Source organism: Lytechinus variegatus, chromosome 18 (genome assembly GCF_018143015.1).
Source record: "Lytechinus variegatus isolate NC3 chromosome 18, Lvar_3.0, whole genome shotgun sequence".
NCBI lineage: Eukaryota > Metazoa > Echinodermata > Echinoidea > Temnopleuroida > Toxopneustidae > Lytechinus > Lytechinus variegatus.
This window is the reverse complement of record NC_054757.1, coordinates 18,190,651-18,205,856: the sequence shown is the minus strand read 5'-3', so window position 1 is coordinate 18,205,856 and position 15,206 is coordinate 18,190,651.

Sequence of the window (15,206 nt, the reverse complement as noted above, 5' to 3'; positions counted from 1 at the left end):
TTCTGAAAGATTTTACGTATTTTTTTTTACTTGATGATGATGAACATGATGACGATTAGAATGATAGTGGTAGTGTTGGCGATTAAGATGTCGATTCCAATGACGATGAATACGTACGATGACGATGGTGATAAGGTAACTAATCGAAAACAAATTTTTAGTAATAAACATGGTGGCCCGTATTCTAAAGTCGGGTTTAACTTAAACTCAGGTTTAAAGGTGTGGTTTGAGTATGGATAGCCAATTGTTACATAAATCACTAACAGTAGCAATATCATATTCCAGCTCATTTGTTCTCTTTGAATTGTCTAGGAAGTATAAATAGATGATTGTCTTCACCATCTATGAATCGGGAAAGAGCACAGTAAACATAAGAACATACAACTTAAAGGGGTGGTCCAGGCTGAAAGCATGTATAGCTTAATAAATAGAGTAGAAATCACTGAGCAAAACGCTGAAAATTTCGTCAAAATCGGACAACAAATAGCAAAGTTATTGAATTTTGAAATTTAGTAATATTTTGTAAAAACAGTCGTCATGAATATTCATTAGGTGGGCTGATGATGTCACATCTCCACTTGTTCTTTTGTATTTTATTATATGAAATTAGGTTTATTCAAAATTTTTCCTCCAAGAACTAGAAAAATTGGATTGACAACTGATTTAGTGCATTAGATATTTATCGCTGCAACTTATTTCATTGTAAGGGAGACATATTATTCACACAAGTATGAAATAATGAAAAAAATGTGATTTTATGTAATAACATAAGAAAACGGAAAGTGGAGATGTGACATCATCAGCTCGCCTAATGAATATTCATAACGACTGTTTTCACAAAATATTGCTAAACTTTAAACTTCAATAACTTTATTATTTGTTATCCGATTTTGATGAAATTTTCAGCGTTTTGCTCAGTGAATTCTACTCTGTGTATTCAGACATAAATATTTTCAGCCTGGACCACCCATTTAATAAAAATGTTGACACTTTTGGCTTCCCATAATTTTAGCACAGAGTTAGACCATCATGGTCTAAGTTAAACCTAACTTCAGAATACGGGCCCATAACGTTAGTTCTGATGGGGGGACGATGACGTCGCGCCCACATGGATAATGATTATGATCATGTATGGTGTTGGCCTTTATAGTGATCATAAAAGTGATGAAGATAATAGTGATGATTTGATTTGTTATATAATGCTCAATATGATTAGGAAGACCATAAAGATGACAGTGTTGTGAATAATGGCGATGATCGTAATGATGTTGAGGAGGAGGAGGAAGATGACGATGATGATGGGGATGATAGTGGTGGTGGTGGATGTGGTGGCGATGTGGTGGTGATGGTGATGATTGTGATGATGATATTACTATGATAGGCCTAGTGATGATACTGATGATGGTGGTGGTGGTGGTGTTGGTGGTGATGATAATGATGATACCAGTGAGGATGATAAGGTCTATATAAAACTATTAGATAAATATGTTATACTATATATATAAATGTATATTAAATAAGTATGATTTATACTCTGTTATAATCCTCATAGTCCTATCTTACGAAAGTGCATTGACGGTCGTGCTTTCAATTTGTTGATTCTTTTAGATTTTTTTTTAATTCGGTCATTTTCCTGATAAGCGCCCTCTCTTAATAATATTGCCATTTTGTTACACATCAATGCAATGACACTTACCCACATGGATAAATGCAATTCGGGTGACAAGCGTCATATTATGTCTCTAAAGGATCCTGCGTTAAAATTTTTAGATTGGAATGAATTATCAGAAGAAAGTGACACAATAAAGACTTCCAAAGGCCCAAAGGTTTTAATAAGAAGATTATCCAATATCTTAAATATATTATATACAGTATATTGTTTGAGTTATTTAAAATGACAAATTGATTCATTTCTTTGGAATAAAATAAAATTAAATCGGACATCATGAGATCAAGATTTTCTTTATTTTTAATTATCTTATTAATGGACCCTTCAATCTCCGATCCTTGTTAATTCTTTGCATCAATTGACTCAAAGTTAATTACTCTGAAAAATAGGCGTCTTTGGTAACTTCATATTGACTTCTACTATTGGTATTAAGAGAACGATACGCATTTCCAACACTTTCAAGGGTTGTCCTGTCGTTTTCTTCCGACTAGAGCATAAACATGCATCTAGTATTGTTATTCAAGTTAAATGGTTATTTTACAAATAAAGGTATTGTCTGACTTTGATTACATGCTGAAACTTTATCATCACTTCAATTACGGTTAAAATCGACCTTTGAGTCAATTCTTTTTGTCTGATTTAACAATGAAAGCAATGTTTTCCTCCTCATTTCTCTTGTTTCCATCCTTCTTTTGATTTTCTTGTTCTTCTCTCTCTCTTAATCCCCATCCCCTTTTCGGCTTCATCCTCTTCTCCCGCTTCTTACTCTTCATCTCTTCCGCATCCCTCTTTTTTATTCTTTTCCTCCTCCTCTTCTTTGTCTTCTTCTTGTTCTTCTCATCCTCTTCCTCCTCCCTTTTCTCCTTTTTCCTCTTTTCCTCCTCCCCTTCTGATTCTTTTATTCTTCTTTTTCTTCTTCTTTTTCTTCTTCTTCTTCTTCTTCTCCAGAGATTGGACTTGGTAAGTTTCGAAATTTCTTCCGGTAACAGGTATTGATCATGTTCATTCCCGATAGCCCCTGCAGTGATGAATGTCTTCATTATTTTTTAGTCTTTTCCATGGGATATATCTGGGCATTGTTATTTTCGGTTTGACACACCGCAATGTATAACCTCTCGCAGCGAAGCTGAAAAGTTTACCTAAATATTCGGGCCCATTTTGGATTTCTATAGTGCCCTTTCTGCATGCAATACACTCTTTTAAAACTAAATCACCTCTAAGCCTATTTTTCTCTCGAGCTGTGTGGAAATAGTGTCTTTTCCCCCATTCCTTATCAACAAGTGCCAATTTCCAATTCGCAATGGCTCCTGATAAGTGCCCGCCCTCGCCAATTACACATGCCCCTTTTCATTTTGATAACTCTGGATTAAAATGACCTTTTTATTTCAAATCCATCAATGCCAAATCATTCACCGTCACCTTAAACACTCGATATCAAACCCCAAGTATGATTACACTGTTTATCCTGGAATTATGCGAGCGATTAAACACCAAAGTGGACTGTGTACCTTCGTACAATTGAACGCCCAGCTTACATACATGTTCTGTCGTCATCGACAAGTGTGTTTGCAGACGATATTTGATTTTATGCTATTAGTGTTTGGCGGCAACAAAGAGGAAAAAATCCCATACGTTTTTAGTCAATGTCGTGAGACAGATCTGAAACAATAATTGGATGAAGTGTTGTGTGATGGCGACAATCGCGGGCTTTTCTTGATTTTTCGAAGAGATTTGCGTTAAAACTGACCAAGTTTTTTTAACTGTGTTGGACTTAATCAAGAGAAAATCCTAGCGAGAGAATACTTCATCAGAATATGTAGGCATACTATTGGTCTGGCCTTTTCAAAATCTCCAAGTGAGGTAGTATTATAGCTGAACTTATGAATTCGATGCTGCTAATTTCAGGTAAGTAATGGGCCTGTACCTGGCCAGCTAGCTTTTAATTTTGTGTATAACTAAGCGGATTCGTCAAATTATGGAGGGATTTTTAAAATTATTATTATTTCTAATTTCTTTAAAAGAATGATTATCAATCTTGGTTTATATTTCATTTTGATCAAAAGTTTTTATTTTGTGTATTGTGTTTCTTTATATATACCTTTTTTTTAAATTCAGCGCTGCTAAAATTCATTTCCACTGGAAATGGGGCAGAAGGCAAATTGTCAAGTTTATTAAGTTAACTATTTCCTACCTCTGGCATTCCAGTGGTTAATTTCTCTGTTTTATTGTGGATTTTTTGTTCTCTGAATTGCCATTTATTAGTTTTATGGTCTTCAGTTGTCAAGTAAATAAAGAGATTAGTAATGCGATATTTTATTAAGTATACCACGATGTTAGAACATAAATTACTTTGTGGCCCAGTGGGATTAGTCACTGCACTTTGGAACAGAGTGTCGTTGGTTCGACTCTTAGCGCAATTGCTTCAGCAAGAAATTTACCCACATCGTGCTGCACTCAACCCAGGTAAGGTAAATGCATGGATACCCAGTGTGTTGGCTCAATTGGGATAGCTTCTGTCTGACAACCGGGAGGTCGGGAATTGAAGCCTCGGTCGCGTCAGACCAAAAGACGTTAGAAGATGGAAGTTGTTGCTAACCTGTTTGGCGTTCAACAATTTAAGGGAAATAGCAATGTCGATCTGGAGCTGCACAGCGTCTGCTGGGTCGGACTTCCGGGTTGTATTTATGTACAGACTCTACTTCGAACAATAAAAATATGGATGTTTGAAGTTATTTTTTTCATTGAAATTAAGTAATTGGATGCACCAAGAGTCTTTAGCAGGTGGAGTTAAAATCAGGGTGATTTCATTACACCATTTGATAGGCCATTAGATAACCGGAGTTTCATAAATGCAAGTTATCATTCATGTTCTTATCAAACTTGTGCGACGAAATAAAATAATTCATTTGCAATGTCGCGATAATACTCTTATTACTATTTATCACTAATGTGCGAGAAAGTTGAAAAACAAATGAAATAAGGTATATATGTGATTGTAATGTTCGGGGAACATTTCGTTAAAGAGATAGTAAGTACTATTGTAAGTACTATAGTAAGTAACTACATCAAGCCAGTGCATGTGAATGCAAATTAGCTCGTGGAATCACTGATGAAACCTTTCATGTAACGCTCTCCTGTTATTTCAATTTCATGCGCATTAATTATGATTAATATTAATAATAATAATGATAATTAATAGGCCTACTTAGACTATGTTTAACATACTATCCTTTTAATTGCACATTAGGCGTTTAAAAACATGCATGCGCTTCCGAATGTATTTGATATTTATGGTATTGATGGATGAAGATGATGATTGTGATGATGATGATGATGATGATGATAGTGATGGTGGAAATAATATAGTCGTGGCGGTGCATGTTGAGCATATGATGATGGGGGAGGGGCACATGCCCCGGGCGCCACTTTCAGGGGGCGCAAATAAAGTAAGAAGGGGCGTAAATAACAAACAAAATGAAGAGAAAAGGGAAAGGAATTAAGCTCATTAAAAGAGAAACAACTGTTTCTCTGAGGTGATTGTACCACGACCTACTTTATTACGAAGGTAATGCAGATTTCAACAAATTTAGAAAATAAATCATGTATGTCTTTACCCGCATACATTTGTAATTCCAAAGTTTCGTTATTCCGAAGGTTCGGATATTCCGAAGGATCGTTATTTCGAAGGTTCGTATTTCCGAAGGTTCGTAATTCCGAAGGTACGTTAGTCCGAAAACGAAATGAGTTTCTTAATTCCGAAGGTTCGTTATAGTCCGAAAACGAAATGTTAGTAACGAACGTTATTTCGTTTTCGGACTAACGAACCTTATTTCGTTTTCGTATTAACGAACATTCGGAACAACGAACCTCATTTCGTTTTCGGATTAACGAACCTTCGGAACAACGAACATTATTTCGTTTTCGGATTGTCGAACCTTCGGAATAACGTCACAAAATTAATGTTCGGATTGACGAACCCTTTTACGTTTTCGGATTAACGAACGTCGAGGTAAAGGCAATTTACGTGTTTCGGAATTAAGAACCTTCGGAATAAAGAACCTTCGGAATTACGAAGTGTAACCGTTTTTACCCAGGGATCAATATTCGTGTCAATTTTTGATTAATCATACACTTTTTTCTCTTATCCTCTTAATCGAGGTATTTATTCACAATAACATGTACATTTATATACAAACAATAAAACAAAATTCAATTCAATAATGCAATAATTTTTTGAATATCACATTTTTTCAAAATTCCGAACTTGTTTTTTTGTTTACATAAATTTTCTAAATAAATAATCATAGTAAGTTTGAATTAAATCCATAAAGAATTCGCATTATATCTTTTTCCTTTGAATATGCTTTTTATGTAATTTCGATAAATAACAAATTGGGCAATAACACAAAATAGATTACACATAATATTGCTGGCATTTTGCAGATCATAACCTATAATTAATGTTTTTTCATCTATAGAAATAGTAATCTTGAAAATATAAAATACCAACCTTTCTATAACTTTCCAAAATAATCGAACATATTTACAATACAGTATGAAATGAAAAGTGGTATCAACTTCTCCACAAATGTTACATGTGTTGCTTTCTAATTACATGCCACTTAAATAAATTGTCTCTTGATGGTAAAATCTTGTTTAAAAATTTAAAACTAAACTGTCTAACTCTGTTATCCACCATTAAATGGAACTTGTTTTCATACACTTATTTTCTTCACGAATTCCAACAAAAACTCCATATAAAAGATTGTTTTTGTAAACGCAAAAATAACTTTGGGTTTCCAGTTTGATACGTTACTCTTCATTGATTTTTACAAAAAGTTCTGAAGTACATGTTTTCATGATTTAATTGTCAAAGCTTTCATCACACTCTGATTTTATAAAGGAGATACAAATCCTCGTCATTAATTTTTACAAACAATCACTAAAATGTCCCTTTTTAAATGTGGATACAATGAAAACAAAATTAGCTAGAGTTTCGCGCTCGCATCACGCCGGTTGGATACGTATTCTTTTAATGAATCCATGCAAGTAGTCCTTACATTTTTTTCCCTTTTCAGGTAAGTGTGTTTGAGTATGTTCAGCTTACCCTCCTGAATGCATCAATCGCTTAGTTAGATATGCATCATGGGATTACTTCTTCCTAAAATTCCCCGACTGCAGGTCTAAATTTAAATAATTTTCAGCTCGCACTAATTGTTTAGATAATCATCATGATAATTGTTACAAAAAGTGCTTAGAATATTCAGTCTTAGGTTCTTATTATAAACAAATAATAGGCTAGCGTTTCGCTGTCGTAGGTAGATCATCAACATTTTTGTCCGAAAAGTTGTCAGATCTGACAACTTCCCTCGATTTTGATTGGCTCAGAAGCACTGTTACTATGATATCTGTCGGATGAAATTGGGACTTTTCAGTCCTTTCAGGAAACGCTTCCCATACTGCATGGGGGAAATGCGGTAAAGACCTTGTGCGATTGGTTTATTTTTCGCATTTTCTTTTCAATCAAAAGTTTTACATTTTCTCTCAAGTTTGACGTTTTCTCTAAGGCCATTTTAACGTTCCAAATTTACGTTCTAACAATTTCTTACTTTGTATCAACAGCTGGATTTAATTCATGTCATTTCTTATATCGATATATAGTTATTGACGAACATACATTGGCCCTTATGGCGGTGACGCCCTTTCTAAAGCATTGTAAAGTTCAGATATAATAACACTGTGGGTAAATATTCTTTGGTATATATTTATATAGCAATAATAAACCGTGTTGTAAATTATGCTGATAACTCTTAAATGTCTCGATGCCTGCGGTTCAAAGTTTGAAATTTACAAGAGTTAATAATTAAACAATAAGCTATGACAATATCTCGTATATCATCCGAAAAGTAAATACACACCAACCCTAAAATTTGATGGAATTCCCTTTTAGGGAGATAATTTGTCATTTTTTGTGGACAACAGAAATGTGATTCTAAAGATGGCTGCACTTTTGTAAGTACATGTTCAGGAGAAAGGGATATTCAGGGGTTCCATGACATTTTTTTCCGGCGACAATTGTACCGATGGGAGATGCACGTGGAGTCAAACATAAAACTATGCATGTTCACATTACTCTAAACCAAAAACTATGTTACAATCCCTATGCCCTCTGAGATAATAAATCCAGAGCGATGGTCGCTGGGACAAATGTCATGTTCCATATTTAGGCCTATGGTCCTTATCTTTGATAGCGTGAATCTCTTTTTAATTAAATTAATAACCATATTTTGGGCATGTCTAGATAAACTATTCACGTTATAACGTCAGAAAAAACGGCCATAAACTTCCAACTCTGCTGGATCCAAAATGTATGACAATATACAAAGCTCGTTCGCTCTATAAAGTCTAGCATGTCTATATTTACATATTACACCCATTAAAGTCATAATGATAAGAGTTTGGTTTTTATAATATGAACTCTATGAACTGACTAACACATCGGGATAATGTACATGATGACAGGGTTCTTAGGAAAATCAAAATGAAGTCTGTAACTCGTGATGGCGTTTACATGTGTAATAAACACTATAAACATGATAAAGCGAACAGTTGTCCTCGTTTACTGAAGTATGTGTATTGTTATAGTCTATACTCTGTACCTTAATGCAATTAATTTGTTTTTGCTAAATTAATCATTCATTCAATCATTGTTGTTATGTAACGTGTGTTGAAAATACCTGGCATAAAGAAAGGCTTCCATATATCAATATGGATTCTCACAATGAAAAAAATATGAGCTGTCACATTAAAATTCCACCATCAGAGATTTATGCCATTATTGGCTCTTCATAGATAAATCAAAACTTTAAACCTGAGTTTATACATATTAAACCCGACTTCAGAATACAGGCCAATGTGTTCACATGATACAGCGCGTCCATGCACACAGTGACCACATAGTCAAGATGGACATCACTCTGTGAAAAATGGTTGCCTCTGTTCTACACAGTTTGTTCGTAATGATCCACCAAATGAAAATACTGGGATTGCTTTACTAGATGGGGGGGCATGGCATGAATCCCACCCCAAGCCCCCCCCCCCCAAAAAAAAAAAAGAGAGAGAAACGAACATAAATTTTTTTACGACAGAGATAAAAAAGTTAAAATAATAAATAACAATACATGGCATCTAACCACCATACACACTTATTGTTGTTAGACCAAGTGGATATTACACGAAATGGGTATGGCCTAACTAGAAATTGAGCAAATTGTCAACTGGACAGATTGCAAATTGTGAATAGACGAAATAGCAATCAGACCAAATGGGTTTTTTCTACATTAAGTGACTGGAAAGGGACTATGATTGGACCACTTCGGACGAGACCGATTTGCAATTTGCCCAATCTACAACCGATTCCAAGTTCAACTAATCATGATGTTGTACTACCAATCACTGGCGTATACAGGGGCGGGGGGGGGGGGGCCTGGGGCCTCTCCCCCCCCAAAAAAATAAATAAAAAATGAAGACCAAGAGAAAACGAAATACAAGAAGAGTAAAACATTGTACTATTTTCTAAATATTGTGTCAAAATCTATCACAAAATTGGGTTTTTGTAATAAAAATGTAGACATTTTTGCTCACTCTCTTCGTTCGCTGGCAACTTTTTTTCAAGAAATTTTACGCGATTCGCCATTGATATCTAGCCCCCTAAAATGTTTTGGGCTCAATACACCACTGCTACCACATATACCTACTACATGTATTTAATGCTGAAATGGTATTAAAGTTCAGTTTCCCTTTCCATCTTATATCATGAAAGATGTTTTTATGAGAGGGAAGTGTAAGATCAAATATGTTGCAAATTTAATTTGGTTGTATTAAACCAAAGAACGGGCAACACAAATTTTGAATATGGGGTTGGATAATCTACATGATATTGAACATAATAATCATTAACATATTTATACCACGTAGTTACGATTATGCAAATTAGTATGATATTTTCCTATGTTTACTCGCTAAGTGCAGTGTTTGAAGAATCGTCCATTGCAGCGTGTTTATAATCTGGCACCTGTATAATTTCCACCATAAATCGATAAAACAAAAAGATTAAAAGAACGTGCATAACACGGTATTAATATTCAGTGCAGAATGGAGAAGTGGGTTATACATACCTGGGCTCCGTAACACAAAGATTTGCAATCAATCGCTAAATCAAATGACCAATCAAGATCATCGTTGTATGCGCACTCTGTTCATAATACTGACTGGGAGCCAATGAGCGCGGTTCTTTCACATTTGCAATTCATCGCAAAGCTTTGTGTTACGGAGCCCTGATTTGAATGAAGTCATTTATAGATACATGTGTAAGTCATGGTAAGTTGCATTTGACCCAAGTCAATTTGTACCCAAAAGAATCATCATCACTAATCATCAGTTACGTCGTTGCTGCTATATACTGCACATGAGAATGTGAAATAAGGAGCCTAGCCCTTTCAATTAATCATGTTAATAGCATGATAAAACTGCATACTGCAAGGTAAAAAAATATTGACTTTCTTTTCCATTTTCAAACATCATGACATAAGAGAAAAAATGAGGCAATAATGAAGGATAAGAAAAGATAAGATAAAAAGACAAGACAAGAAAAGATAATGTAAGATAAGATAAGATAAAAAAATACAAGAAAACAGAGGAAAATATTAAGAGAAAATCAGAAAAATAAGGGAAAAGGGAATGAAACGGAAAGGAAAGCTCTGTGTTATGGGCCCCAGACAGTTTAATATAAGATGAGGCAATATAAGAAAAGAAGATAGGAGAAAAGAGAAGATAAAGTAAGGTTTGAGGGGGTAAGTTAAAGTACTGTAACATAAGATAAATAAAAATAAAAAAGAGAACAGCTGATCAATAATATTCTATAGGGTATGACCAGGGGCCCGTTGCAGAAAGAGTTGCAATCAATCGCAACTCTAAATATCATGCGCAACTTGATTTTCAACCAATCAACGGCGCGCATTTGGGAGTTGCGATTGATTTTTTGACTTGCGTTAAACGCAACTCTTTCTGCAATGGACCCCTGGGCTCTGTCTTACTAAGAGTTGCGATTGGTCCGATCAACCACAACTATGGAAAGCCGACCACATCAACATCTAAAATGCATGTTTGTTTCAAATATTTTTTTAGATATGATGTATACTAATACATTCACTGTTGTCATGGTTGTCTTGACGATTTGATGTGCTCCTCTTTGTTTACAAAATACCTTCGTGCAAGATTTTTGATTGGAAAATTATGACGATGATGGATGTTTCCATGTAGTTGAGATTGATTGAATTTATCGCAACTCATTGTAAGACGGGACCTAGTCACCTAAGCCTATGAATGCGCCCTTATAAATATTCCTTCATTTCTCTTTTTGGAAGCACTGTTTACCCCTCCAATATTTCCCCTCAATGGTATGAGTTATGAGTTTCCTCTATTTCATTACTCCGATATGTATATAGACTTGACCAACTTCTATTCTCCTTTAGGGATTTAGTCAAGTAGAACAAGTGACCACGACCTGTAAATCGAAGTTTGTTCCCCATAATTTACAACAGAGGGAGCAACATTATTATTTTTCTAATTCAATCAATAAGGTTGCTCTTATTTTGAATCTACCAGTATCATTGTATTTGTTCCTCTACTCTCTAAATGCAAATGAGCTAATCTGCTCCCTAATTATACTCCTCTCAGAGTGTGAGTTGGAACCAGTCCTGATGGAATGAGAAGTCAATCGTTCAAGAGTGATATTTTTACGTAATTTAATTTTACTCCAAAAAGGGTAAAAATGCACTCTTGCAAGATTGAAATCTCATTCCATCAGGGATGACTCCTCATCTCACACTATGAGGAGTGTGATTAGGAAGTAGATTAGCTCATTTGTATTTACAGAGTACATGCCAGATTCTCCCATAGCATCATGCCATGACCATGGGGTTCCCAAAAATGCACAATGAGCATGATTATCGACGAGTGAAACTGTGATTTTCACATTTAAACCCTATCTAGGACGAGGGGGGGGGGGGGCTCGGAGCCCCCTCACCCTCCCTCGACGTTTCTCGCAATGTATTTCTGGAACACGAAACACTCTCGCCGCAACTTTTCGTGACTTTTTTTCCTTAAATGTCTGCCGCATATTTTAAGACCTTATTTGCGGCACCTGGTACTCAGTGTCGAAATATACAACCATGAAAACATTTTGTAAGTGCATGTCAGACCAAAAATGATCAAACACGTGATTTCGTGTATAAAATCAATGTACAGTGTTTTATTTTTCAACCCAAAATAATAAAATCGGTAATCATTTTGATTTTGCTGGTTTAAATGACATTTGTTTTTGGTGTTTATTATCAAAAACGTCCCAAACAAAGTTCATAGAAAGGACAATGAAAAAAATGTATACAAAGAAATACATAAGAAATTGATCGTAAAAATTAGTGATTGGGTATTAAAATAGAGAAATATAATGATGTAAAACCATCTAGTTCTCATCTTCTTCCCTTTCCATTCGATATCCTTCTTACAGGCTGACATAAAGTACGGAGTGATCACCCGAAAAGAGAATGACTCACCCTATTCGAAACGGCCTTCGGATAGGAGGTAAAGGTTTTGGTATTTCATACGCTCTGGTCTTCTGGTTGACGTTGGTTACCCTAGTGGAACACCAGTCTGGCGTCCAAGGTATTGTTCTTCTTTCTGAAGATGCTTCTATTTCATGGGTTTAAAGAGAGTAAGACCACTATTCAAGTACACTCTAAAAATGAAAGGTTGGATGGGGTAAGTCACCATCAAAAGGGGTCAGAAAGGATATTTTAAGGGAGGAAAACGCTTTCACTCCTTTTCACCCTTTCCATCCTTTTTCGCCTTTGTGTTTTTAGAGTGTAGACACCAAATTCAAAATAGAATTCAGTCCCTAATCATACTTAGAGTGAACTATATAACCTTATCGAGTGCAGTCCCTTTTGGAGTGAAATGTACCTCTTGTTAGATACTTTCACTCTAAAAAGAGGTAAAATCCACCATAAGATGCAAATCTCACTCCAAAAGGATGGAGATCGTCTCACTCCGATAAGAGTGTGATTTGGGTTTACATCAACTCTTTAACATTAAATATTTAGAATTAGGCTCTCTATAAATCAAGGTAGTGTACATTTAAAAAAAATAAGTGTAAGAAATTGCGATTGAATGGGGAAAGTCTTTACATAATATCATTTGGTAATATTTTGATCAGCAAAGATTTGTGCTAGTTTTAACCGCTGACATGGCTGAAGCGTACATGAGAGCGGGAAGGGGGGGGGGGGGCGGGGAAAGGGTGCAGAATGCACTTCCTGACAGAAAATTGATAAATCTATTGTTTTTCTTTTTTGAATAATTTGTGTGGACATTTAGTATCCGATAGTTTGGTGACCTTAATAATTGCTTCATTACTACTCGGTAAATATGATAGCCCCCCCCCTCCCCCCTCTGACAAGATTCCCGGTAGGCCTTCACCACATCTTACGACTACGATTGTCTCACCCATGCTAGTAGTAGGTCCATGTCTCACCATATTAATAATAGCGACTATTCGAACGGGGAAGCAGAACGAAATAAAAAAACACAGTAAATGTATTGAAAATGCCCGTCAAATGACAATGAACAGCTAAGAGGTCTTTGTCGAAAATTTGTGAACCGGAACAGTAGAGCGTCCTTAGTTTCCGAGCTGATGAAAAATTGCAAATAATTATTTCGTCTGTCCAGAGCAGAGGACGAAACTGTTGTTTTGATTGATTGATTGATTGATTGATTGAATTGATTGATTTTATTTGTCAGGTAACTATGAACAAGTACATGAAAATATGAACAGTAGTGTATACCTTGACAGGATAGCCCATGAAAGCCGAGATGGCTTATTTCCAATGGGGTCCTTACATCAGTAATTGACAACAATGTACATCTATGAAAAAACACCTATATAAATCTACAAACTACATCAATTAAGTCTAGACAACTAAATTTACACAAAGAGTTGTAAAACATAATATATATAAAAAGACAAAAACAACTAAGTTTGCCATGAAAAACCATTTACGCAAAATATGATTAAAATAATTGTAAAACAGGTTGAGTAAACGATCATTACTTCAAGGTTACATATGAAAATTATACTATAATCAGTTTTTAAGTAGCGCTAAATGCATCGTAACTAATACAAGATTCATGAATCGTAACACCTAAGATAAAAAAAGTACAAATAAGTTTAACATCAAACTTTCACGCAAACAACTATAGATGATGAAACAATGTAAAACAAGTTGATTAAATAAATCATAACTAAAAAGTTATATATTAGGCTACATGATACACATGAAATTAGAAAGAATATTTAACATTACAGAGTGGGGACATTTTTAAAGTGTTGTTTCAATACTCGAATTGTTTTAAAGTCTAAACCGATTTAACATGATTAGGGGAAGGAATTCCAAAAATGTATACCATTATAATAAAATGTGTTGCCAATTTGACCTTTTCTCATAGGTACAACAAAGTTAAACAGACTATTTCTTGTTTCATGCCCGTGAATATTAGATGACCTTGTAAAGTCTTTTGATATGTAATGATATTCGTTTGAATAGAAAATTTTATGAACATGGTGAAGTATAAGTTGTTGCGACCTCAAGTCTATGCGTAGAAGGCCAGCTTTTTCGATTTCATTCTTCCCAACATGTGTTCTTGGGTGTAAGCAAGTAATAAATCTAACAATCTTATTTTGAATAATTCTAAACTTTTTTTGATCAACCTTTCTAAGACTGCAGTACCATGCTGCATTAGCATAATCAAATAAACACTGTATTAATGAAAAGCTTAAAATGCGTCTGGATTTCGTATTCATGCAATTTTGATACCGGTATAGGAATTTCAAGCGAGCATTAGCTTTTTTGACAATAGAGTCAACCATAGATGTACATGAGAGATCACTATTTAATATCAGGCCTAAATACTTCACGGAATTCTGTCTCTTAATCAATTGATTGTTATAGTATATATCGAAATCATCTGTATGCTTAGACCTAGCCCGCGAACAAAACAAAATACATTCGGTCTTACCAACATGTAAGCTAAGCTTATTATCTGTCATCCATTTAACACAATTTGATAAATCTAAGCTAAGTTTTTTTTTTGGATTCATTAATCCGACAAAGACTTCTTGGTTGTTCTTTGTCATGACTGGTATTTGACAATACATTTTCTATGTTCTTGTAAGCGGTCTGCGTCGCGGTGCTAAAACTCCAATAGGAACGGAAACCTTGATTTTTATTGGATGTTGAGCGAATTTGCAATACCATAATTGCAAAAGTAACTATTACTATATACATGTATAACCGGGGAAGGGGCAGCCCGCCATTGAAAATCCGAGTGGAGTCCGAATGCATAAAGAAATCAACCCCAATATCATGTGGACGACCGGGTATGGGTGATTCTGATTGGTTATAGGAATAAAGTTGCGTTCACG